Here is a 24,000-nt window from a genome sequence, read left to right as displayed (position 1 = left end):
TGCGCCGGTCCTCCACAATCCTCCGTTCTCCCTCCTCCAGCCCCGTGCAGCCCTCCTGTCCCGCGCCGGTCCTCCACAATCCTCCATTCTCCCGCCTGCAGCCCTCCTGTCCTGCGCCAGTCCTCCACAATCCTCCATTCTCCCGCCTGCAGCCCTCCTGTCCTGCGCCGGTCCTCCACAATCCTCCATTCTCCCGCCTGCAGCCCTCCTGCCCTGCGCCGGTCCTCCACAATCCTCCATTCTCCCGCCTGCAGCCCTCCTGTCCTGCGCCGGTCCTCCACAATCCTCCGTTCTTCCGCCTGCAGCTCTCCTGTCCTGCGCCGGTCTTCCACAATCCTCCATTCTCCCACCTCCAGCCCCGTGCAGCCCTCCTGTCCCGCGCCTGTCCTCCACAATCCTCCATTCTCCCGCCTCCAACCCTCCTGTCCTGCGCCGGTCCTCCACAATCCTCCGTTCTCCCGCCTCCAGCCCTGTGCAGCCCTCCTGTCCCGCGCCTGTCCTCCACAATCCTCCATTCTCCCGCCTCCAACCCTCCTGTCCTGTGCCGGTCCTCCACAATCCTCCGTTCTCCCGCCTCCAGCCCTCCTGTCCTGCGCCGGTCCTCCACAATCCTCCGTTCTCCCGCCTCCAACCCTCCTGTCCTGCGCCGGTCCTCCACAATCCTCCGTTCTCCCGCCTCCAGCCCTGTGCAGCCCTCCTGTCCCGCGCCTGTCCTCCACAATCCTCCATTCTCCAGCCCTCCTGTCCTGCGCCGGTCCTCCACAATCCTCCGTTCTCCCGCCTCCAGCCCTCCTGTCCTGCGCCGGTCCTCCACAATCCTCCATTCTCCAGCCCCGTGCAGCCCTCCTGTCCTGCGCCGCTCCTCCACAATCCTCTATTCTCCCGCCTCCAGCCCCGTGCAGCCCTCCTGTCCTGCGCGGGTCCTCCACAATCCTCCATTCTCCCTCCTGCAGCCCTCCTATCCTGCGCAGGTCCTGCACATGCCTCCATTCTCCAGCCCCGTGCAGCCCTCCTGTCCTGCGCCGGTCCTCCACAATCCTCCGGACTCCCGCCTCCAGCCCCGTGCAGCCCTACTGTTCTGCGCCGGTCCTCCACAATCCTCCATTCTCCAGCCCCGTGCAGCCCTCCTGTCCCGCGCTGGTCCTCCACAATCCTCCATTCTCCCTCCTGCAGCCCTCCTATCCTGCGCAGGTCCTGCACAAGCCTCCATTCTCCAGCCCCGTGCAGCCCTCCTGTCCTGCGCCGGTCCTCCACAATCCTCCGGACTCCCGCCTCCAGCCCCGTGCAGCCCTCCCGTCCCGCGGCAATCCTTCACAATCCTCCGTTCTCCCGCCTGCAGCCTTCCGGTCCTGCGCTGATCCTCCACAATCCTCCGTTCTCCCGCCTCCAGCCCCGTGCAGCCCTCCTGTCCTGCGCCGGTCCTCCACAATCCTCCGGACTCCCGCCTCCAGCCCCGTGCAGCCCTCCCGTCCCGCGGCAATCCTTCACAATCCTCCACTTTCAGAGAAAAAGACAAAAGACCGAGAGCCCAAATGGTGCGGTATTTCAAGATAATAAAGGCTAAGTTGATTAAAAGTTATACTCACAAACATTGGTTGCCCCTAGGCAACCACTCCATGTGCCGGTGGGGAGAATTAGAACCTGACCCCACTCAGGTATAAGATGTCGCTCTCTGTAGATAGAAATAGGAAAAATCCTTGCCACCATAGGTGGATTGATTGTAGTAAGGAAAAGATCCAGAGGCGCCAAAAGAATAAAAACAATTCGAATTAAAAACCGGGGGGAGATATACTCACCACCCATCAAACAGACCAAGAACCAATAAGAAATTCAATGTTCAGTCAAAAAATTGACAATTTATTTGTGCTCCCAGGTGCTACGCGTTTCACGGGATTAACCCGCTTCCTCAGGCAATCAAACAGGAGAACAAGCAATTGGGGGTCTGGAACACGCTCAGCGCCTCAGACTGAGGCGCTGAGCGTGTTCCAGACCCCCAATTGCTTGTTCTCCTGTTTGATTGCCTGAGGAAGCGGGTTAATCCCGTGAAACGCGTAGCACCTGGGAGCACAAATAAATTGTCAATTTTTTGACTGAACATTGAATTTCTTATTGGTTCTTGGTCTGTTTGATGGGTGGTGAGTATATCTCCCCCCGGTTTTTAATTCGAATTGTTTTTATTCTTTTGGCGCCTCTGGATCTTTTCCTTTCACAATCCTCCGTTCTCCCGCCTGCAGCCTTCCGGTCCTGCGCCGATCCTCCACAATCCTCCGTTCTCCCGCCGCCACCCCCGTGCAGCCCTCCTGTCCTGCGCCGATCCTCCACAATCCTCCGTTCTCCTGCCTGCAGCCCGTGCAGCCTTCCTGTCCTGCGCCGGTCCTCCACACTCCTCCGTTCTCCTGCCTGCAGCCTTCCTGTCCTGCGCCGCTCCTCCACAATCCTCCGTTCTCCTGCCTCCAGCCCCGTGCAGCCTTCCTGTCCTGCGCCGCTCCTCCACAATCCTCCGTTCTGCCTCCAGCCCCGTGCAGCCCTTCTGTCCAGCGCCGGTCCTCCACGCTCCTCCGTTCTCCCGCCGCCAGCCCCGTGCAGCCCTCCTGTCCTGCGCCGGTCCTCCAGGATCCTCCGTTCTCCTTCCTCCAGCCCCGTGCAGCCTTCCTGTCCCGCGCCGGTCCTCCACGATCCTCTGTTCTCCCGCCGGCAGCCCCCTGCAGCCCTCCTGTCCCACGCCAGTCCTCCCTGATCCTCCGTTCTCCAGCCCCCTGCAGCCTTCCTGTCCCGCGCCGCTCCTCCATGCTCCTCTGTTCTCCCTCCTCCAGTTCCGTGCAGCCCTCCTGTCCTGCGCCGGTCCTCCACACTCCTCCATTCTCCCGCCTGCAGCCCTCCTATCCTGCGCAGGTCCTGCACAAGCCTCCATTCTCCAGCCCCGTGCAGCCCTCCTGTCCTGCGCCGGTCCTCCACAATCCTCCGTACCCCAGGCCTCCAGCCCCGTGCAGCCTTCCTGTCCTGCGCTGGTCCTCCACAATCCTCCGTTCTCCCGCCTGCAGCCCTCCGGTCCTGCGCCGGTCCTCCACAATCCTCCATTCTCCTGCCGCCAGCCCCGTGCAGCCCTCCTGTCCTGTGCCGGTCCTCCACAATCCTCCGTTCTCCCGCTTGCAGCCCCGTGCAGCCCTCCTGTCCTGTGCCGGTCCTCCACAATCCTCCGTTCTCCCGCTTGCAGCCCTCTTGTCCTGCGCGGTTCTCCACAATCCTGCGTTCTCCTGCCGCCAGCCCCGTGCAGCCCTCCTGACCCGCGCCGGTCCTCCACAATCCTCCGTTCTCCCGCCGCCAGCCCCGTGCAGCCCTCCTGTCCTGCGCCGGTCCTCCACAATCCTCCGTTCTCCCGCCTCCAGCCCCGTGCAGCCCTCCTGTCCCACGCCGGTCCTCCACAATCCTCCGTTCTCCCGCCGCCAGCCCCGTGCAGCCCTCCTGTCCTGCGCCGGTCCTCCACCATCCTCCATTCTCCAGCCCCGTGCAGCCTTCCTGTCCTGCGACGGTCCTCCACGATCCTACGTTCTCCCGCCGCCAGCCCCGTGCAGCCCTCCTGTCCTGCGCCGGTCCTCCACAATCCTCAGTTCTCCCGCCTCCAGCCCCGTGCAGCCCTTCAGTCCTGCCCCGGTCCTTCACGATCCTCCGTTCTTCCGCCGCCAGCCCCGTGCAGCCACTCTGTCCTGCGTCGGTCCTCCACAATCCTCCGTTCTCCCGCCTCCAGCCCCGTGCAGCCCTCCTGTCCTGCGCCGGTCCTCCACCATCCTCCGTTCTCCCACCGCCAGCCCTGTGCAGCCCTCCTGTCCTGCGCCGGTCCTCCACCATCCTCCGTTCTCTCGCCTCCAGCCCCCTGCAGCCCTCCTGTCCTGCGCCGGTCCTCCACAATCCTCCTTTCTCCCGCCTCCAGCCCCGTGCAGCCCTCCTGTCCTGCACCGGACTTCCACGATCCTCCGTTCTCCCGCCGCCAGCCCCGTGCAGCCCTCCTGTCCTGCGCCGGACTTCCACGATCCTCTGTTCTCCTGCCGCCAGCTCCGTGCAGCCCTCCTGTCCTGCGCCGATCCCCTGTTCTTCTGCCGCCAGCCCCGTGCAGCCTCTCTGTCCTGTGCCGGTCTTTCACAATCCTCCGTTCTCCAGCCCCGTGCAGCCCTCCTGTCCTGCGCCGGTCCTCCACGATCTTCTGTTCCCCTGCCGCCAGCCCCGTGCAGGCCTCCAGTCCTCCACAATCCTCCATTCTCCCGCCTCCAGCCCCGTGCAGCCCTCCAGTCCTGCGCCGGTCCTCCACAATCCTCCATTCTCCCGCCGCCAGCCCCGTGCAGCCCTCCTGTCCCGCGCCGGTCATCCATGATCCTCTGTTCTCCTGCCGCCAGCCCCATGCAGTCCTCCTGTCCTGCGCCGGTCCTCTACGATCCTCCGTTCTCCCACCGCCGGCCCGTGCAGTCTTCCTGTCCTGCGCCGATCCTCCACAATCCTCCATTCTCCACAATCCTCCATTCTCCTGCCGCCAGCTACTTTCATTACCGCCAACTTATCAGTCGACGGCAACTGCGCCTGCGCGCCCCGAACCACGCATATCTTTTTATGCCTTTCAGGATGCTGTTGAGGGCTGGAGCGTGAAAAAAGATAAGTGTAGCTTGGGGTGCGCAGTTGCTGCGTCGGCGGTAATGAAAGTAGCTGGCTGCAGGAGAACGGATGATCATGGAGGACTGGTGCGGGACAGGACGGCTGCTGGGGGCGGGAGAACGGAGGAGCATGGAGGAGCGGCGCAGGACAGGAGGGCTGCACGGGGCTGGAGGCGGGAGAACGGAGGATCATGGAGGAGTGGCGCGGGACAGGAAGGCTGCACGGGACTGGAGGTGGGAGAATGGAGGAGCGGGACAGGAAGGCTGCACGGGGCTGGAGGCGGGAGAATGGAGGATTGTGGAGGAGCAGCGCGGGACAGGAAGGCTGCATGGGGCTGGAGGCGGGAGAACGGAGGATCATGGAGGATCGGCGTGGGACAGGAAGGCTGCATGGGGCTGGAGGCGGGAGAATGGAGGATTGTGGAGGTTCGGCGTGGGACAGGAAGGCTGCAGGAGGCGGGAGAACGGAGGATCGGTGTGGGACAGGAAGGCTGCATGGGGCTGGGGGCGGGAGAATGGAGGATTGTGGAGGTTCGGCGTGGGACAGGAAGGCTGCATGGGGCTGGAGGCAGGAGAACGGAGGATCATGGAGGAGCGGCGCGGGAGAACGGAGGAGCATGGAGGAGCGGTGTGGGACAGGACGGCTGCACGGGGCTGGAGGTGGGAGAACGGAGGATAGTGGAGAACTGGCGCAGGACAGGAGGGCTGGAGAACGGAGGATCAGGGAGGAGCAGCGCGGGACAGGAAGGCTGCATGGGGCTGGCGGCGGGAGAACGGAGGATTGTGGAGGAGCAGCGCGGGACAGGAAGGCTGCATGGGGCTGGAGGCGGGAGAACGGAGGATCACGGAGGAGCGGCGCGGGACAGAACGGCTGCAGGGAGCATGAGGCAGGAGGTGCTGGGAGGGCAGGAGGTGCTGGAAGGGTAGGAGGTGCTGGGAGGGCAGATGGTGCTGAGGGCGGAGGTGATGCTGGGAGGGCAGCAGGTGCTGGGAGGGCCGGAGGTGCTGGGAGGGCGGAGGTGATGCTGGGAGAGCAGCAGGTGCTGGGAGGGCAGGAGGTGCTGGGAGGGCAGGAGGTGCTGGGAGGGCAGGAGATGGATAGGTGATGCTGGGAGGGCAGGAGGTGCTGGGAGGGCAGGAGATGCTGGGAGGGCAGAAGATGCACAATCCTCCGGACTCCCGCCTCCAGCCCCGTGCAGCCCTCCTGTCCTGCGCCGGTCCTCCACAATCCTCCGGACTCCCGCCTCCAGCCCCGTGCAGCCCTACTGTTCTGCGCCGGTCCTCCACAATCCTCCATTCTCCAGCCCCATGCAGCCCTCCTGTCCCGCGCTGGTCCTCCACAATCCTCCATTCTCCAGCCCCGTGCAGCCCTCCTGTCCTGCGCCGGTCCTCCACAATCCTCCGGACTCCCGCCTCCAGCCCCGTGCAGCCCTCCCGTCCCGCGGCAATCCTTCACAATCCTCCGTTCTCCCGCCTGCAGCCTTCCGGTCCTGCGCTGATCCTCCACAATCCTCCGTTCTCCCGCCTCCAGCCCCGTGCAGCCCTCCTGTCCTGCGCCGGTCCTCCACAATCCTCCGGACTCCCGCCTCCAGCCCCGTGCAGCCCTCCCGTCCCGCGGCAATCCTTCACAATCCTCCGTTCTCCCGCCTGCAGCCTTCCGGTCCTGCGCCGATCCTCCACAATCCTCCGTTCTCCCGCCGCCACCCCCGTGCAGCCCTCCTGTCCTGCGCTGATCCTCCACAATCCTCCGTTCTCCTGCCTGCAGCCCGTGCAGCCTTCCTGTCCTGCGCCGGTCCTCCACACTCCTCCGTTCTCCTGCCTGCAGCCTTCCTGTCCTGCGCCGCTCCTCCACAATCCTCCGTTCTCCTGCCTCCAGCCCCGTGCAGCCTTCCTGTCCTGCGCCGATCCTCCACAATCCTCCGTTCTGCCTCCAGCCCCGTGCAGCCCTTCTGTCCAGCGCCGGTCCTCCACGCTCCTCCGTTCTCCCGCCGCCAGCCCCGTGCAGCCCTCCTGTCCTGCGCCGGTCCTCCAGGATCCTCCGTTCTCCTTCCTCCAGCCCCGTGCAGCCTTCCTGTCCCGCGCCGGTCCTCCACGATCCTCTGTTCTCCCGCCGCCAGCCCCCTGCAGCCCTCCTGTCCCACGCCGGTCCTTCCTGATCCTCCGTTCTCCAGCCCCCTGCAGCCTTCCTGTCCCGCGCCGCTCCTCCATGCTCCTCCGTTCTCCCTCCTCCAGTTCCGTGCAGCCCTCCTGTCCTGCGCCGGTCCTCCACACTCCTCCATTCTCCCGCCTGCAGCCCTCCTATCCTGCGCAGGTCCTGCACAAGCCTCCATTCTCCAGCCCCGTGCAGCCCTCCTGTCCTGCGCCGGTCCTCCACAATCCTCCGTACCCAAGGCCTCCAGCCCCGTGCAGCCTTCCTGTCCTGCGCTGGTCCTCCACAATCCTCCGTTCTCCCGCCTGCAGCCCTCCGGTCCTGCACCGGTCCTCCACAATCCTCCATTCTCCTGCCGCCAGCCCCGTGCAGCCCTCCTGTCCTGTGCCGGTCCTCCACAATCCTCCGTTCTCCCGCTTGCAGCCCCGTGCAGCCCTCCTGTCCTGTGCCGGTCCTCCACAATCCTCCGTTCTCCCGCTTGCAGCCCTCTTGTCCTGCGCGGTTCTCCACAATCCTGCGTTCTCCTGCCGCCAGCCCCGTGCAGCCCTCCTGTCCCGCGCCGGTCCTCCACAATCCTCCGTTCTCCCGCCGCCAGCCCCGTGCAGCCCTCCTGTCCTGCGCCGGTCCTCCACAATTCTCCGTTCTCCCGCCTCCAGCCCCGTGCAGCCCTCCTGTCCCACGCCGGTCCTCCACAATCCTCCGTTCTCCCGCCGCCAGCCCCGTGCAGCCCTCCTGTCCTGCGCCGGTCCTCCACCATCCTCCATTCTCCAGCCCCGTGCAGCCTTCCTGTCCTGCGACGGTCCTCCACGATCCTACGTTCTCCCGCCGCCAGCCCCGTGCAGCCCTCCTGTCCTGCGCCGGTCCTCCACAATCCTCCGTTCTCCCGCCTCCAGCCCCGTGCAGCCCTTCAGTCCTGCCCCGGTCCTTCACGATCCTCCGTTCTTCCGCCGCCAGCCCCGTGCAGCCACTCTGTCCTGCGTCGGTCCTCCACAATCCTCCGTTCTCCCGCCTCCAGCCCCGTGCAGCCCTCCTGTCCTGCGCCGGTCCTCCACCATCCTCCGTTCTCCCGCCGCCAGCCCTGTGCAGCCCTCCTGTCCTGCGCCGGTCCTCCACCATCCTCCGTTCTCTCGCCTCCAGCCCCCTGCAGCCCTCCTGTCCTGCGCCGGTCCTCCACAATCCTCCTTTCTCCCGCCTCCAGCCCCGTGCAGCCCTCCTGTCCTGCACCGGACTTCCACGATCCTCTGTTCTCCTGCCGCCAGCTCCGTGCAGCCCTCCTGTCTTGCGCCGATCCTCCGTTCTCCCGCCGCCAGCCCCGTGCAGCCCTCCTGTCCTGCGCCGGACTTCCACGATCCTCTGTTCTCCTGCCGCCAGCTCCGGTCAGCCCTCCTGTCCTGCGCCGATCCTCCGTTCTTCTGCCGCCAGCCCCGTGCAGCCTCTCTGTCCTGTGCCGGTCTTCCACAATCCTCCGTTCTCCAGCCCCGTGCAGCCCGCCTGTCCTGCGCCGGTCCTCCACGATCTTCTGTTCCCCTGCCGCCAGCCCCGTGCAGGCCTCCAGTCCTCCACAATCCTCCATTCTCCCGCCTCCAGCCCCGTGCAGCCCTCCAGTCCTGCGCCGGTCCTCCACAATCCTCCATTCTCCCGCCGCCAGCCCCGTGCAGCCCTCCTGTCCCGCGCCGGTCATCCATGATCCTCTGTTCTCCTGCCGCCAGCCCCATGCAGTCCTCCTGTCCTGCGCCGGTCCTCTACGATCCTCCGTTCTCCCACCGCCGGCCCGTGCAGTCTTCCTGTCCTGCGCCGATCCTCCACAATCCTCCATTCTCCACAATCCTCCATTCTCCTGCCGCCAGCTACTTTCATTACCGCCAACTTATCAGTCGACGGCAACTGCGCCTGCGCGCCCCGAACCACGCATATCTTTTTATGCCTTTCAGGATGCTGTTGAGGGCTGGAGCGTGAAAAAAAGATAAGTGTAGCTTGGGGTGCGCAGTTGCTGCGTCGGCGGTAATGAAAGTAGCTGGCTGCAGGAGAACGGATGATCATGGAGGACTGGTGCGGGACAGGACGGCTGCTGGGGGCGGGAGAACGGAGGAGCATGGAGGAGCGGCGCAGGACAGGAGGGCTGCACGGGGCTGGAGGCGGGAGAACGGAGGATCATGGAGGAGTGGCGCGGGACAGGAAGGCTGCACGGGACTGGAGGTGGGAGAATGGAGGAGCGGGACAGGAAGGCTGCACGGGGCTGGAGGCGGGAGAATGGAGGATTGTGGAGGAGCAGCGCGGGACAGGAAGGCTGCATGGGGCTGGAGGCGGGAGAACGGAGGATCATGGAGGATCGGCGTGGGACAGGAAGGCTGCATGGGGCTGGAGGCGGGAGAATGGAGGATTGTGGAGGTTCGGCGTGGGACAGGAAGGCTGCAGGAGGCGGGAGAACGGAGGATCGGCGTGGGACAGGAAGGCTGCATGGGGCTGGAGGCGGGAGAATGGAGGATTGTGGAGGTTCGGCGTGGGACAGGAAGGCTGCATGGGGCTGGAGGCAGGAGAACGGAGGATCATGGAGGAGCGGCGCGGGAGAACGGAGGAGCATGGAGGAGCGGTGTGGGACAGGACGGCTGCACGGGGCTGGAGGTGGGAGAACGGAGGATAGTGGAGAACTGGCGCAGGACAGGAGGGCTGGAGAACGGAGGATCAGGGAGGAGCAGCGCGGGACAGGAAGGCTGCATGGGGCTGGCAGCGGGAGAACGGAGGATTGTGGAGGAGCAGCGCGGGACAGGAAGGCTGCACGGGGCTGGAGGTGGGAGAACGGAGGATAGTGGAGAACTGGCGCAGGACAGGAGGGCTGGAGAACGGATGATCAGGGAGGAGCAGCGCGGGACAGGAAGGCTGCATGGGGCTGGCGGCGGGAGAACGGAGGATTGTGGAGGAGCAGCGCGGGACAGGAAGGCTGCATGGGGCTGGAGGCGGGAGAACGGAGGATCACGGAGGAGCGGCGCGGGACAGAACGGCTGCAGGGAGCATGAGGCAGGAGGTGCTGGGAGGGCAGGAGGTGCTGGAAGGGTAGGAGGTGCTGGGAGGGCAGATGGTGCTGAGGGCGGAGGTGATGCTGGGAGGGCAGCAGGTGCTGGAAGGGTGGAGGTGCTGGGAGGGCCGGAGGTGCTGGGAGGGCGGAGGTGATGCTGGGAGAGCAGCAGGTGCTGGGAGGGCAGGAGTTTCTGGTAGGGCAGGAGGTGCTGGGAGGGCAGGAGGTGCTGGGAGGGCAGGAGATGGATAGGTGATGCTGGGAGGGCAGGAGGTGCTGGGAGGGCAGGAGATGCTGGGAGGGCAGAAGATGCTAGGAGGGCAGGTGATGCTGGGAGGGTAGGTGATGCTGCCAGGGCAGAAGATGCTGGCAAGGCAGGAGGTGCTCGAAAGTCAGAAGGTGCTGGAAGAGCAGGTGATGCTGGGAGGATAGTTATTGCTGGGAGGGCAGGAGGTGCCCGGAGGGCAGAAGATGCTGGGAGGGCAGGTGATGCTGGGAGGGCAGCAGGTGCTGGCAGGGCAGGAGGTGCTGGGAGGGCGGAGGTGCTGGGAGGGCAGGAGATGTTGGAAGAGTAGAAGATACTGGGAGGGCAGGAGGTGCTCGGAGGGCAGGAGGTGCTCAGAGGGCAGGCGATGCTGGGGAGGCTGGAGGTGCTGGGAGGGCAAGAGCTACTCGGAGTGCAGGAGGTGCTGGGAGGGCAGGCGATGCTCGAAGGGCAGAAGGTGCTGGGAGGGTAGGTATTGCTGGGAGGGCAGGAGGTGCTCGGAGGGCAGGTGATGCTGGGAGGGCAGCAGATGCTGGCAGGGCAGGAGGTGCTGGGGGGGCAGAAGGAGCTGGGAGGGCAGGAGGTGCTGGAAGGGTAGGAGGTGCTGGGAGGGCAGGAGGTGCTGGGAGGGCAGGCGATGCTGGGAGGGTAGATGGTGATGCTGGGAGGGCAGCAGGTGCTGGAAGGGCAGCAGGTGCTGGAAGGGTGGAGATGCTCGGAGGGCCAGAGGTGCTGGGAGGGCAGGAGATGCTGGGAGGGCAGGTCATGCTAGGAGGGCAGGAGATGCTCAGAGGGCAGAGATGCTGAGAGGGTAGGCAATGCTGGAAGGGCAGGAGATGCTGGGAGGGCAGGTGATGCTGGGAGGACAGGAAGTGTTGGAAGGGCAGGAGTTGCTCCGAGAGCAGGAGATGCTGGGAGGGCAGGAGGTGCTGGAAGGGCAGGAGATGCTGGGAGGGCAGGAGGTGCTGGGAGGGCAGGAGGTGCTGGGAGGGCGGAGGTGCTGGGAGAGCAGCAGATGCTGGGAGGGCAGCAGATGCTGGGAGGGCAGGTCATGCTAGGAGGGCAGGAAATGCTCAGAGGGCAGAGATGCTGAGAGGGTAGGCAATGCAGGGAGGGCAGGAAGTGCTGGAAGGGCAGGAGATGCTCCGAGAGCAGGAGGTGCTGGGAGGGCAGGAGGTGCTGGGAGGGCAGCCGGTGCTGGGAGGGCAGGAGGTGCTGGGAGGGCAGGAGATGCTGGGAGGGCAGGTCATGCCAGGAGGGCAGGAGATGCTCAGAGGGCAGAGATGCTGAGAGGGTAGGCAATGCTGGAAGGGCAGGAGATGCTGGGAGGACAGGAAGTGCTGGAAGTGCAGGAGATGCTCCGATAGCAGGAGGTGCTGGAAGGGCAGGAGATGCTGGGAGGGCAGGAGGTGCTGGAAGGGCAGGAGGTGCTGGAAGGGCAGGAGATGCTGGGAGGGCAGGAGATGCTGGGAGGGCAGGTCATGCTAGGAGGGCAGGAAATGCTCAGAGGGCAGAGATGCTGAGAGGGTAGGCAATGCAGGGAGGGCAGGAGGTGCTCGGAGGGCAGGAGGTGCTCGGAGGGCAGGCGATGCTGGGAAGGCTGGAGGTGCTGGGAGGGCAAGAGCTACTCGGAGTGCAGGAGGTGCTGGGAGGGCAGGCGATGCTCGAAGGGCAGAAGGTGCTGGGAGGGTAGGTATTGCTGGGAGGGCAGGAGGTGCTCGGAGGGCAGAAGATGCTTGGAGGACAGGTGATGCTGGGAGGGCAGCAGGTGCTGGCAGGGCAGGAGGTGCTGGGAGGGCAGAAGGAGCTGGGAGGGCAGGAGGTGCTGGGAGGGTAGATGGTGATGCTGGGAGGGCAGCAGGTGCTGGAAGGGTGGAGATGCTCGGAGGGCCGGAGGTGCTGGGAGGGCAGCAGATGCTGGGAGGGCAGCAGATGCTGGGAAGGCAGGTCATGCTAGGAGGGCAGGAGATGCTCAGAGGGCAGAGATGCTGAGAGGGTAGGCAATGCTGGAAGGGCAGGAAATGCTGGGAGGGCAGGTGATGCTGGGAGGACAGGAAGTGTTGGAAGGGCAGGAGATGCTCCGAGAGCAGGAGATGCTGGGAGGGCGGAGGTGCTGGGAGGGCAGCAGATGCTGGGAGGGCAGGTCATGCTAGGAGGGCAGGAAATGCTCAGAGGGCAGAGATGCTGAGAGGGTAGGCAATGCAGGAAGTGCTGGAAGGGCAGGAGATGCTCCGAGAGCAGGAGATGCTGGGAGGGCAGCAGGTGCTGGGAGGGCAGGAGATGCTGGGAGAGCGGAGGTGCTGGGAGGGCAGCAGATGCTGGGAGGGCAGGTCATGCTAGGAGGGCAGGAAATGCTCAGAGGGCAGAGATGCTGAGAGGGTAGGCAATGCTGGAAGGGCAGGAGATGCTGGGAGGACAGGAAGTGCTGGAAATGCAGGAGATGCTCCGAGAGCAGGAGGTGCTGGAAGGGCAGGAGATGCTGGGAGGGCAGGAGGTGCTGGGAGGGCAGGAGGTGCTGGGAGGGCAGCAGGTGCTGGCAGGGCAGGAGATGCTGGGAGGGCAGGAGATGCTGGGAGGGCGGAGGTGCTGGGAGGGCAGGTCATGCTAGGAGGGCAGGAAATGCTCAGAGGGCAGAGATGCTGAGAGGGTAGGCAATGCAGGGAGGGCAGGAAGTTCTGGAAGGGCAGGAGGTGCTGGGAGGGCAGGAGGTGCTGGGAGGGCAGGTGATACTGGGAGGGCAGATGGTGCTGGGAGGGCAGGTGGTGCTGGGAGGGCAGGAGATGCTGGGAGGGCAGGTGGTGCTGGGAGGGTAGCAGATGCTGGGAGGGCAGCAGATGCTCGGAGGGCAGGAGGTGCTGGTAGGGCAGAAGATGCTCGGAGGGAAGGAGGTGCTGGAAGGAAAGAAGATGCTGGGAGGGCAGGAGGTGCTGGGAGGGCAGGAGATGCTCGGAGGGCAGGGGATGCTCAGAGGGCAGAGGTGCTGGGAGGGCAGGCGATGCTAGGAGGGCAGGAGGTGCAGGAAGGGCAGGCGATGCTCAGAGGGCAGGAGGTGTTTGGAGGGCAGGGGATGCTCAGAGGGCAGGAGGTGCTGGGAGGGCGGCAGACATTATATGGAGCTGTGCTGGAATCTCAGCAATGCAATCAGGCTATTCTACCAGAAGCTCCACCTCCTCCTTCCCTAGCAACTGTGCAGAGTCCCTAGCAACCAGCACAGAACAGCCCAGAGCCTGCAGTGTGTGAGGAGAGGTAATGTATACATTATATACAGCCAGGGGATTATATGTCCTGTATAATGTGTATTATATGCTGCTGCCATATTCCACATACTGCTAATATACCCCACACTGTATAATATATATACCTCTCTATACACCACACTGTATAATATACCCCTCTATACACCGCACTGTATAATATATACCCCTCTATACACCGCACTGTATAATATATACCCCTCTATACACTGCACTGTATAATATATACCCTCTATACACCGCACTGTATAATATATACACCTCTATACACCGCCCTGTATAATATATACCCCTTTATACACCGCACTGTATAATATATACCCTCTATACACCGCACTGTATAATATATACACCTCTATACACCACGCTGTATAATATATACCCCCCTATACACCACACTGTATAATATATACCCCTCTATACACCACACTGTATAATATATACCCCTCTATACGCCGCACTGTATAATATATACCCCTCTATACACCGCACTGTATAATATATACACCTCTATACACCACACTGTATAATATATACCCCTCTATACACCACACTGTATAATATATACCCCTCTATACACCACACTGTATAATATATACCCCTCTATACACCACACTGTATAATATATACCCCCCTATACACCACACTGTATAATATATACCCCTCTATACACCGCACTGTATAATATATACCCCTCTATACACCACACTGTATAATATATACCCCTCTATACGCCGCACTGTATAATATATACCCCTCTATACACCGCACTGTATAATATATACACCTCTATACACCACACTGTATAATATATACCCCTCTATACACCACACTGTATAATATATACCCCTCTATACACCGCACTGTATAATATATACCCCTCTATACACCGCACTGTATAATATATACCCCTCTATACACCACACTGTATAATATATACCCCTCTATACACCGCACTGTATAATATATACCACTCTATACACCGCACTGTATAATATATACCCCTCTATACACCGCACTGTATAATATATACCCCTCTATACACCGCACTGTATAATATATACCACTCTATACACCGCACTGTATAATATATACCCCTCTATACACCGCACTGTATAATATATACCCCTCTATACCCCGCCCTGTATAATATATACCCCTCTATACACCGCACTGTATAATATATACCCCTCTATACACCGCACTGTATAATATATACCTCTCTATACACCACCCTGTATAATATATACCCCTCTATACCCCGCCCTGTATAATATATACCCCTCTATACACCACACTGTATAATATATACCCCTCTATACACCACACTGTATAATATATACCTCTCTATACACCGCACTGTATAATATATACCCTCTATACACCGCACTGTATAATATATACCCCTCTATACACCGCACTGTATAATATATACCCCTCTATACACCACACTGTATAATATATACCCCTCTATACACCACACTGTATAATATATACCCCTCTATACACCACACTGTATAATATATACCCCTCTATACACCACACTGTATAATATATACCCCTCTATACACCACACTGTATAATATATACCCCCCTATACACCACACTGTATAATATATACCCCTCTATACACCACACTGTATAATATATACCCCTCTATACACCACACTGTATAATATATACCCCTCTATACACCGCACTGTATAATATATACCCCTCTATACACCGCACTGTATAATATATACCCCTCTACACACCGCACTGTATAATATATACCCCTCTATACACCGCACTGTATAATATATACCCCTCTATACACCGCACTGTATAATATATACCCCTCTATACACCGCACTGTATAATATATACCCCTCTATACACCACACTGTATAATATATACCTCTCTATACACCTTACTGTATAATATATACCCTCTATACACTGCACTGTATAATATATACCCCTCTATACACCGCACTGTATAATATATACCTCTCCATACACCGCACTGTATAATATATACCCCTCTATACACCGCACTGTATAATATATACCCCTCTATACACCGCACTGTATAATATATACCCTCTATACACCGCACTGTATAATATATACCCCTCTACACACCGCACTGTATAATATATACCCCTCTACACACCGCACTCAATAATATATACCCCTCTATACACCGCACTGTATAATATATACCCCTCTATACACCACACTGTATAATATATACCCTCTATACACAGCACTGTATAATATATACCCCTCTATACACCGCACTGTATAATATATACCCCTCTATACACCGCACTGTATAATATATACCCCTCTACACACCGCACTGTATAATATATACCCCTCTATACACCTCACTGTATAATATATACCCCTCTACACACCGCACTCAATAATATATACCCCTCTACACACCGCACTGTATAATATATACCCCTCTACACACCGCACTGTATAATATATACCCCTCTATACACCGCACTGTATAATATATACCCCTCTATACACCGCACTGTATAATATATACCCCTCTATACACCGCGCTGTATAATATATACCCCTCTATACACCGCACTGTATAATATATACCCCTCTATACACCGCACTGTATAATATATACCCCTCTATACACCGCACTGTATAATATATACCCCTCTATACACCGCACTGTATAATATATACCCCTCTACACACCGCACTGTATAATATATACCCCTCTATACACCACACTGTATAATATATACCCCTCTATACACCGCACTGTATAATATATACCCCTCTATACACCACACTGTATAATATATACCCCTCTATACACCGCACTGTATAATATATACCCCTCTATACACCGCACTGTATAATATATACCCCTCTATACGCCGCACTGTATAATATATACCCCTCTATACACCGCACTGTATAATATATACCACTCTATACACCACACTGTATAATATATACCTTTCTATACACCGCACTGTATAATATATACCCCTCCATACACCGCACTGTATAATATATACCCCTCTATACACCGCACTGTATAATATATACCCCTCCATACACCACACTGTATAATATATACCCCTCTATACACCACACTGTATAATATATACCACTCTATACACCACACTGTATAATATATACCCCTCTATACACCGCACTGTATAATATATACCCTCTATACACCGCACTGTATAATATATACCCCTCTACACACCGCACTGTATAATATATACCCCTCTACACACCGCACTCAATAATATATACCCCTCTATACACCGCACTGTATAATATATACCCCTCTATACACCGCACTGTATAATATATACCCCTCTATACACCGCACTGTATAATATATACCCCTCTATACACCGCACTGTATAATATATACCCCTCTATACACCGCACTGTATAATATATACCCCTCTATACACCACACTGTATAATATATACCCCCCTATACACCACACTGTATAATATATACCCCTCTATACACCACACTGTATAATATATACCCCTCTATACACCACACTGTATAATATATACCCCTCTATACACCGCACTGTATAATATATACCCCTCTATACACCGCACTGTATAATATATACCCCTCTACACACCGCACTGTATAATATATACCCCTCTATACACCGCACTGTATAATATATACCCCTCTATACACCGCACTGTATAATATATACCCCTCTATACACCGCACTGTATAATATATACCCCTCTATACACCACACTGTATAATATATACCTCTCTATACACCTTACTGTATAATATATACCCTCTATACACTGCACTGTATAATATATACCCCTCTATACACCGCACTGTATAATATATACCTCTCCATACACCGCACTGTATAATATATACCCCTCTATACACCGCACTGTATAATATATACCCCTCTATACACCGCACTGTATAATATATACCCTCTATACACCGCACTGTATAATATATACCCCTCTACACACCGCACTGTATAATATATACCCCTCTACACACCGCACTCAATAATATATACCCCTCTATACACCGCACTGTATAATATATACCCCTCTATACACCACACTGTATAATATATACCCTCTATACACAGCACTGTATAATATATACCCCTCTATACACCGCACTGTATAATATATACCCCTCTATACACCGCACTGTATAATATATACCCCTCTACACACCGCACTGTATAATATATACCCCTCTATACACCTCACTGTATAATATATACCCCTCTACACACCGCACTCAATAATATATACCCCTCTACACACCGCACTGTATAATATATACCCCTCTACACACCGCACTGTATAATATATACCCCTCTATACACCGCACTGTATAATATATACCCCTCTATACACCGCACTGTATAATATATACCCCTCTATACACCGCGCTGTATAATATATACCCCTCTATACACCGCACTGTATAATATATACCCCTCTATACACCGCACTGTATAATATATACCCCTCTATACACCGCACTGTATAATATATACCCCTCTACACACCGCACTGTATAATATATACCCCTCTATACACCACACTGTATAATATATACCCCTCTATACACCGCACTGTATAATATATACCCCTCTATACACCACACTGTATAATATATACCCCTCTATACACCGCACTGTATAATATATACCCCTCTATACACCGCACTGTATAATATATACCCCTCTATACGCCGCACTGTATAATATATACCCCTCTATACACCGCACTGTATAATATATACCACTCTATACACCACACTGTATAATATATACCTTTCTATACACCGCACTGTATAATATATACCCCTCCATACACCGCACTGTATAATATATACCCCTCTATACACCGCACTGTATAATATATACCCCTCCATACACCACACTGTATAATATATACCCCTCTATACACCACACTGTATAATATATACCACTCTATACACCACACTGTATAATATATACCCCTCTATACACCGCACTGTATAATATATACCCTCTATACACCGCACTGTATAATATATACCCCTCTACACACCGCACTGTATAATATATACCCCTCTACACACCGCACTCAATAATATATACCCCTCTATACACCGCACTGTATAATATATACCCCTCTATACACCACACTGTATAATATATACCCCTCTATACACCACACTGTATGATATATACCCCTCTATACACCACACTGTATGATATATACCCCTCTATACACCGCACTGTATAATATATACCCCTCTATACACCGCACTGTATAATATATACCCCTCCATACACCGCACTGTATAATATATACCACTCTATACACCACACTGTATAATATATACCCCTCTATACACCGCACTGTATAATATATACCCCTCCATACACCGCACTGTATAATATATACCCCTCTATACACCACACTGTATAATATATACCCCTCTATACACCGCACTGTATAATATATACCCCTCTATACACCACACTGTATAATATATACCCCTCTATACACCACGCTGTATAATATATACCCCTCCATACACCGCACTGTATAATATATACCCCTCTATACACCGCACTGTATAATATATACCCCTCCATACACCGCACTGTATAATATATACCCCTCTATACACCACACTGTATAATATATACCGCTCTATACACCGCACTGTATAATATATACCCCTCTATACACCGCACTGTATAATATATACCCCTCTATACACCTTACTGTATAATATATACCGCTCTATACACCGCACTGTATAATATATACCTCTCCATACACCACACTGTATAATATATACCTCTCTATACACCGCCCTGTATAATATATACCCCCCTATACACCACACTGTATAATATATACCCTCTATACACTGCACTGTATAATATATACCCCTCTATACACTGCACTGTATAATATATACCCCTCTATACACCGCACTGTATAATATATACCCCTCTATACACCGCACTGTATAATATATACCCCTCTATACACCGCCCTGTATAATATATACCCCTCTATACACCACACTGTATAATATATACCCCTCTATACACCGCGCTGTATAATATATACCCCTCTATACACCGCACTGTATAATATATACCGCTCTATACACCGCACTGTATAATATATACCCCTCTATACACCGCACTGTATAATATATACCCCTCTATACACCGCACTGTATAATATATACCCCTCTATACACCACACTGTATAATATATACCCCTCTATACACCACACTGTATAATATATACCGCTCTATACACCGCACTGTATAATATATACCCCTCTATACACCGCACTGTATAATATATACCCCTCTATACACCTTACTGTATAATATATACCGCTCTATACACCGCACTGTATAATATATACCTCTCCATACACCACACTGTATAATATATACCTCTCTATACACCGCCCTGTATAATATATACCCCCCTATACACCACACTGTATAATATATACCCTCTATACACTGCACTGTATAATATATACCCCTCTATACACTGCACTGTATAATATATACCCCTCTATACACCGCACTGTATAATATATACCCCTCTATACACCGCACTGTATAATATATACCCCTCTATACACCGCCCTGTATAATATATACCCCTCTATACACCACACTGTATAATATATACCCCTCTATACACCGCGCTGTATAATATATACCCCTCTATACACCGCACTGTATAATATATACCGCTCTATACACCGCACTGTATAATATATACCCCTCTATACACCGCACTGTATAATATATACCCCTCTATACACCGCACTGTATAATATATACCCGATATATAGCCCCAATGAGAATTTTCCTTAATTTCCATTATTGGTGTCACAGACAATAACTATTTTAGTAATACGCATAGAGATTATAAATTATGTTTTCCTTAAGAACTGTTATGTTTGCCATCTCGTTAAAGAGAATCTGTATTGTTAAAATCGCACAAAAGTAAACATACCAGTGCGTTAGGGGACATCTCCTATTACCCTCTGTCACAATTTCACCGCTCCCCGCCGCATTAAAAGTGGTTAAAAACAGTTTTAAAAAGTTTGTTTATAAACAAACAAAATGGCCACCAAAACAGGAAGTAGGTTGATGTACAGTATGTCCACACATAGAAAATACATCCATACACAAGCAGGCTGTATACAGCATTCCTTTTGAATCTCAAGAGATCATTTGTGTGTTTCTTTCCCCCTGCAGTTCTCATGCACTGAAGTTTCAGGCTGCTCTTTTCTTCCTGCAAACAGCTTTGCCCTTGTCTGTAATTCTTCAGTATGTGAAAGCCCAGCCAGCTCAGAGAACGATTTATCCAGCTTGTAAAAGATAAGAGAGAAGAGAGAAGCTGCTCTAATCTAAATAATACATAGGCAGTGTGCAGAGAGGGGCCTGAAAGGGGGAGTTCATAGCAGAACCACAACACTGAAGAACTTGGCAGCCTTCCAGACACAGGCTGACAAGTCTGACAAGGGAAAGATACATTGATTTATTACAGAGACTGTGATAGCAGAAAGTGCTGCAGTAAGCCAGAACACATTAGAATAGCTTTTTGAACTTGTAGGATGATAAAAAACAGGATGCAATTTTTGTTACGGAGTCTCTTTAACCACTTCACAACTGAGGGGTTTTACCCCTTCAGCATCCAAGCAATTTTCACCTTTCAGCTCCTTCCATTCATTTGCCAATAACTTTATCTCTACTTATCAGAATGAAATGTGTTAAATGTGTTTTTTTTTTTATCACTAATTAGGCTTACTTTGGGTGGTACATTATGCCAAGAATTTTTTTATTCTAAATGTTTTTTAATGGAAAAATAAGAAAAAAATTGGAAAAAAATCCTTATGTTTCAGTTTTCGGTCATTATAATTTTTAAATAATGCATGCTACCGTAATTAGAATCCACGTAATTAATGTGCCCATTTGTACCGGTTATTACACCATTTAAATGATGTCCCTATCACAATGTCTGGTGCCAATATTTTATTAGGAAATAAAGATGCATTTTTTTTCAGTTTTGCATCCATCATTAATAAAAAGCCCATAATTTATAAAGTAACAGTATTATACCGTCTTGACATACATATTAAAAAAGTTCAGTCCCTAAGAAAACTATTAATGCATTTTTTATAATTGTAAATTTATTTCATTGTATTTTTTTTACAAAAAAAATAAATGTTGGTAACTATTGGGGAGTGTGGGAGGTAAGGGGTTAATTTAAAATGTAAAAACAGGTCTTTGCATTTAAAAAAAGTACTTTTAGATGTAGTTTTACTATTTGGCCACAAGATGGCCTCAGTCTTTTTTTTGTTATATGTCCTGTAAGCGAAATATGTATGCTTACAGGAAGTGTACTGAAGATGGGAAACTTTTATTTATTAGAATGATCGTGCAGCTTCTCATAAAAGGCGCCGATAATTGCTACGGGGACTTAGATCAATGATTAGGAATTGCTTTCCCATTCATTGATCTCCTGGCGGGCAGATGGCAACATGAACGAGCGCACAAATAAGCGGGAGCGCTTTCAGCAGTGGTAGCAGCGGGAGTACGTATATTTACTCCCCTGGGCGGTTAGATGAAGTCTGCAGGGGAGTAGATATACTGTACTGGAGCTGTGAAGTGGTTAATGATGGATCCTTTGTGTCACCATGAGAGTTAGGCTGATATGTACCTGCAGGATTGAGCTTACAGGACTTGCAGGGATGACACAAGTACAGGACAGAGAGTTCAAAGGTTAAAGCTGTCTTTGTAGATAGGGATGGCTGCATAGAACAGCTTTACTGCCCCTCACTGAGCCGCCCCTAAATTTCTGGTGCCCTAGGCCATGGCCTATGTGGCCTTGCCAGAAATCCGGCCCTGATTGTAGTGTGTTGTGTTGGTGGTATAATGGTTAGGATAGCAGCCTACCAAGTAGTAGGCCTGGGTTCGATTCCCAGCCAATGTATGTGAGTAGGCTTTTGAAATCCTACAAATCCCTAAACAAGCTCATTTTTCTCTTGAATATATCATAATGGTACATGCTAGGCTGGCTTCAGCATGTAGCATTGTAGTGTGTTGTGTTGGTGGTATAATGGTTGGGATAGCAGCATACAGAGCGGTAGGCCTGGGTTCAATTCCCAGCCAATGTGAGTTGGCTTTTAACATCCTGCAAATCCTTAAGCAAGCTAATTTTTCTCTTGGATATATTATTATTATTATTTATTGTATTTATAAAGCGCCAACATATTACGCAGCGCTGAACAATAAATATATACAATGATACAAGGATGACATACATAGGGTTATACACATAGAACAAAGTTATACATGCAAATTGTACAAAATACATGATCATGCAATATGGGCTGGTTAGGTAGGCCCAGTAATACAAGTACAGGCTGTCATAGGACAGGAGCACATGATCCTGTAGATTACACTAGGGAGTGGAGGACCCTGCCAGAGGCTTACAATCTAAAGGGAGGGGTGGAAACACTAGGGGGGGCTGTTAAATATTCCTTAGAGAGTTACTGTGTGGTAGGAGGTGGGTAGGCCATCATAAAGAGGTGGGTTTTGAGGGCTTGCTTGAATGTGTTGAAAGAGGGAGCAAGTCTGATGGGTGGTGGAAGGGCATTCCAGAGGGTGGGGGCAGCTCTTGAGAAATCCTGCAGGCGGGCATGGGAGTGTGAAATGCGCGGGGTGGTGAGGCGAAGGTCGTTGGAGGAACGGAGGGGGCGACCTGGTGTATACTTGTGAACAAGCTCCGAGATGTAGGTAGGGCATGTTTTGTGCACAGATTTATACGCCAGGCATAGAATCTTGAAACTATATCATAATGGTACATGCTAGGCTGGCTTCAGCATGTAGTGTTGCTGGTGGTATAGTGGTGAAGAGAGCTACCTACCACGCACTCAGACCTGGGTTCAATTCCCGGCCAAGGTATGTAAGCTGGCTTTTGAAATACTACAATTCCCTGGAAGACGAGGAGGGAGAAAGGAGTAGAAATATCTGTTATTAGGCAGTAATCAGTTTGGTGGGGAAACAAATCTGAATTCCGTAAAATTCCACGGAATACCGTTTTAGCCCTGTAGCAATTCCGTTCCGTCATATCGGAACCGGAATCATCAAATTCCGGCCCGGAATCGCGGAATTCAGCGACCATCCCTAGTCTAAACTCCGATGTGGAAATCTTTGCTTTTTAAAATGCATCTTTATGTTTTTACTCTTAATGGCACAATATGGAGAAATGTGGGTGGAGTTAGGGAGCATAAGAAGGGAGAGCAGCCAATGGAAACATGACCTGAAGAAGGTAGGCAGTCCCTACCGAAACGCGTTGGCTATTGGCTTAGAGTGTGGTGACGTCACCCCCACCGGACTCCGTGTGCGGCTGCTTTGGATATCGGCAGTGCGATCCAGCCACGAGTCACCGGCCGGGGCTCAGACTGCCAAAGACCACACAAAAAGCTCCGAGGCTCGGGACCTCCTCCGCTCCCTCTCCAGGTTACGTGAGTTGACTGGTGAGCTGCTGATGCAGCAGAAGCTACGCAGTATAACTATATACATTGAAATAACAGAGACATAGACTGCATTTACAGAACGGTGCAGCAC

General features: G+C 53.6%; 1 protein-coding gene across 3 annotated transcripts in view; it reads left to right on the top strand.

Annotated features, from left to right (window-relative positions):
- The first annotated feature begins 13,237 nt into the window (after nt 1-13,237).
- Nucleotides 13,238-24,000, top strand: part of DNHD1 (dynein heavy chain domain 1) — a 445,323-nt gene continuing 434,560 nt past the window's right edge. For all 3 annotated transcript variants that reach the window (XM_068266455.1, XM_068266454.1, XM_068266453.1), the window contains exon 1: nt 13,238-13,313. The gene's annotated coding sequence lies outside the window, so the exon portion shown is untranslated. The remainder of the gene's footprint in view (nt 13,314-24,000) is intronic.

Source organism: Hyperolius riggenbachi, chromosome 2 (assembly GCF_040937935.1).
Source record: "Hyperolius riggenbachi isolate aHypRig1 chromosome 2, aHypRig1.pri, whole genome shotgun sequence".
Taxonomy (NCBI): domain Eukaryota; kingdom Metazoa; phylum Chordata; class Amphibia; order Anura; family Hyperoliidae; genus Hyperolius; species Hyperolius riggenbachi.
The sequence above is the reverse complement of the archived record's forward strand: the minus strand, read 5'-3'. Positions and strand labels throughout refer to the sequence as shown.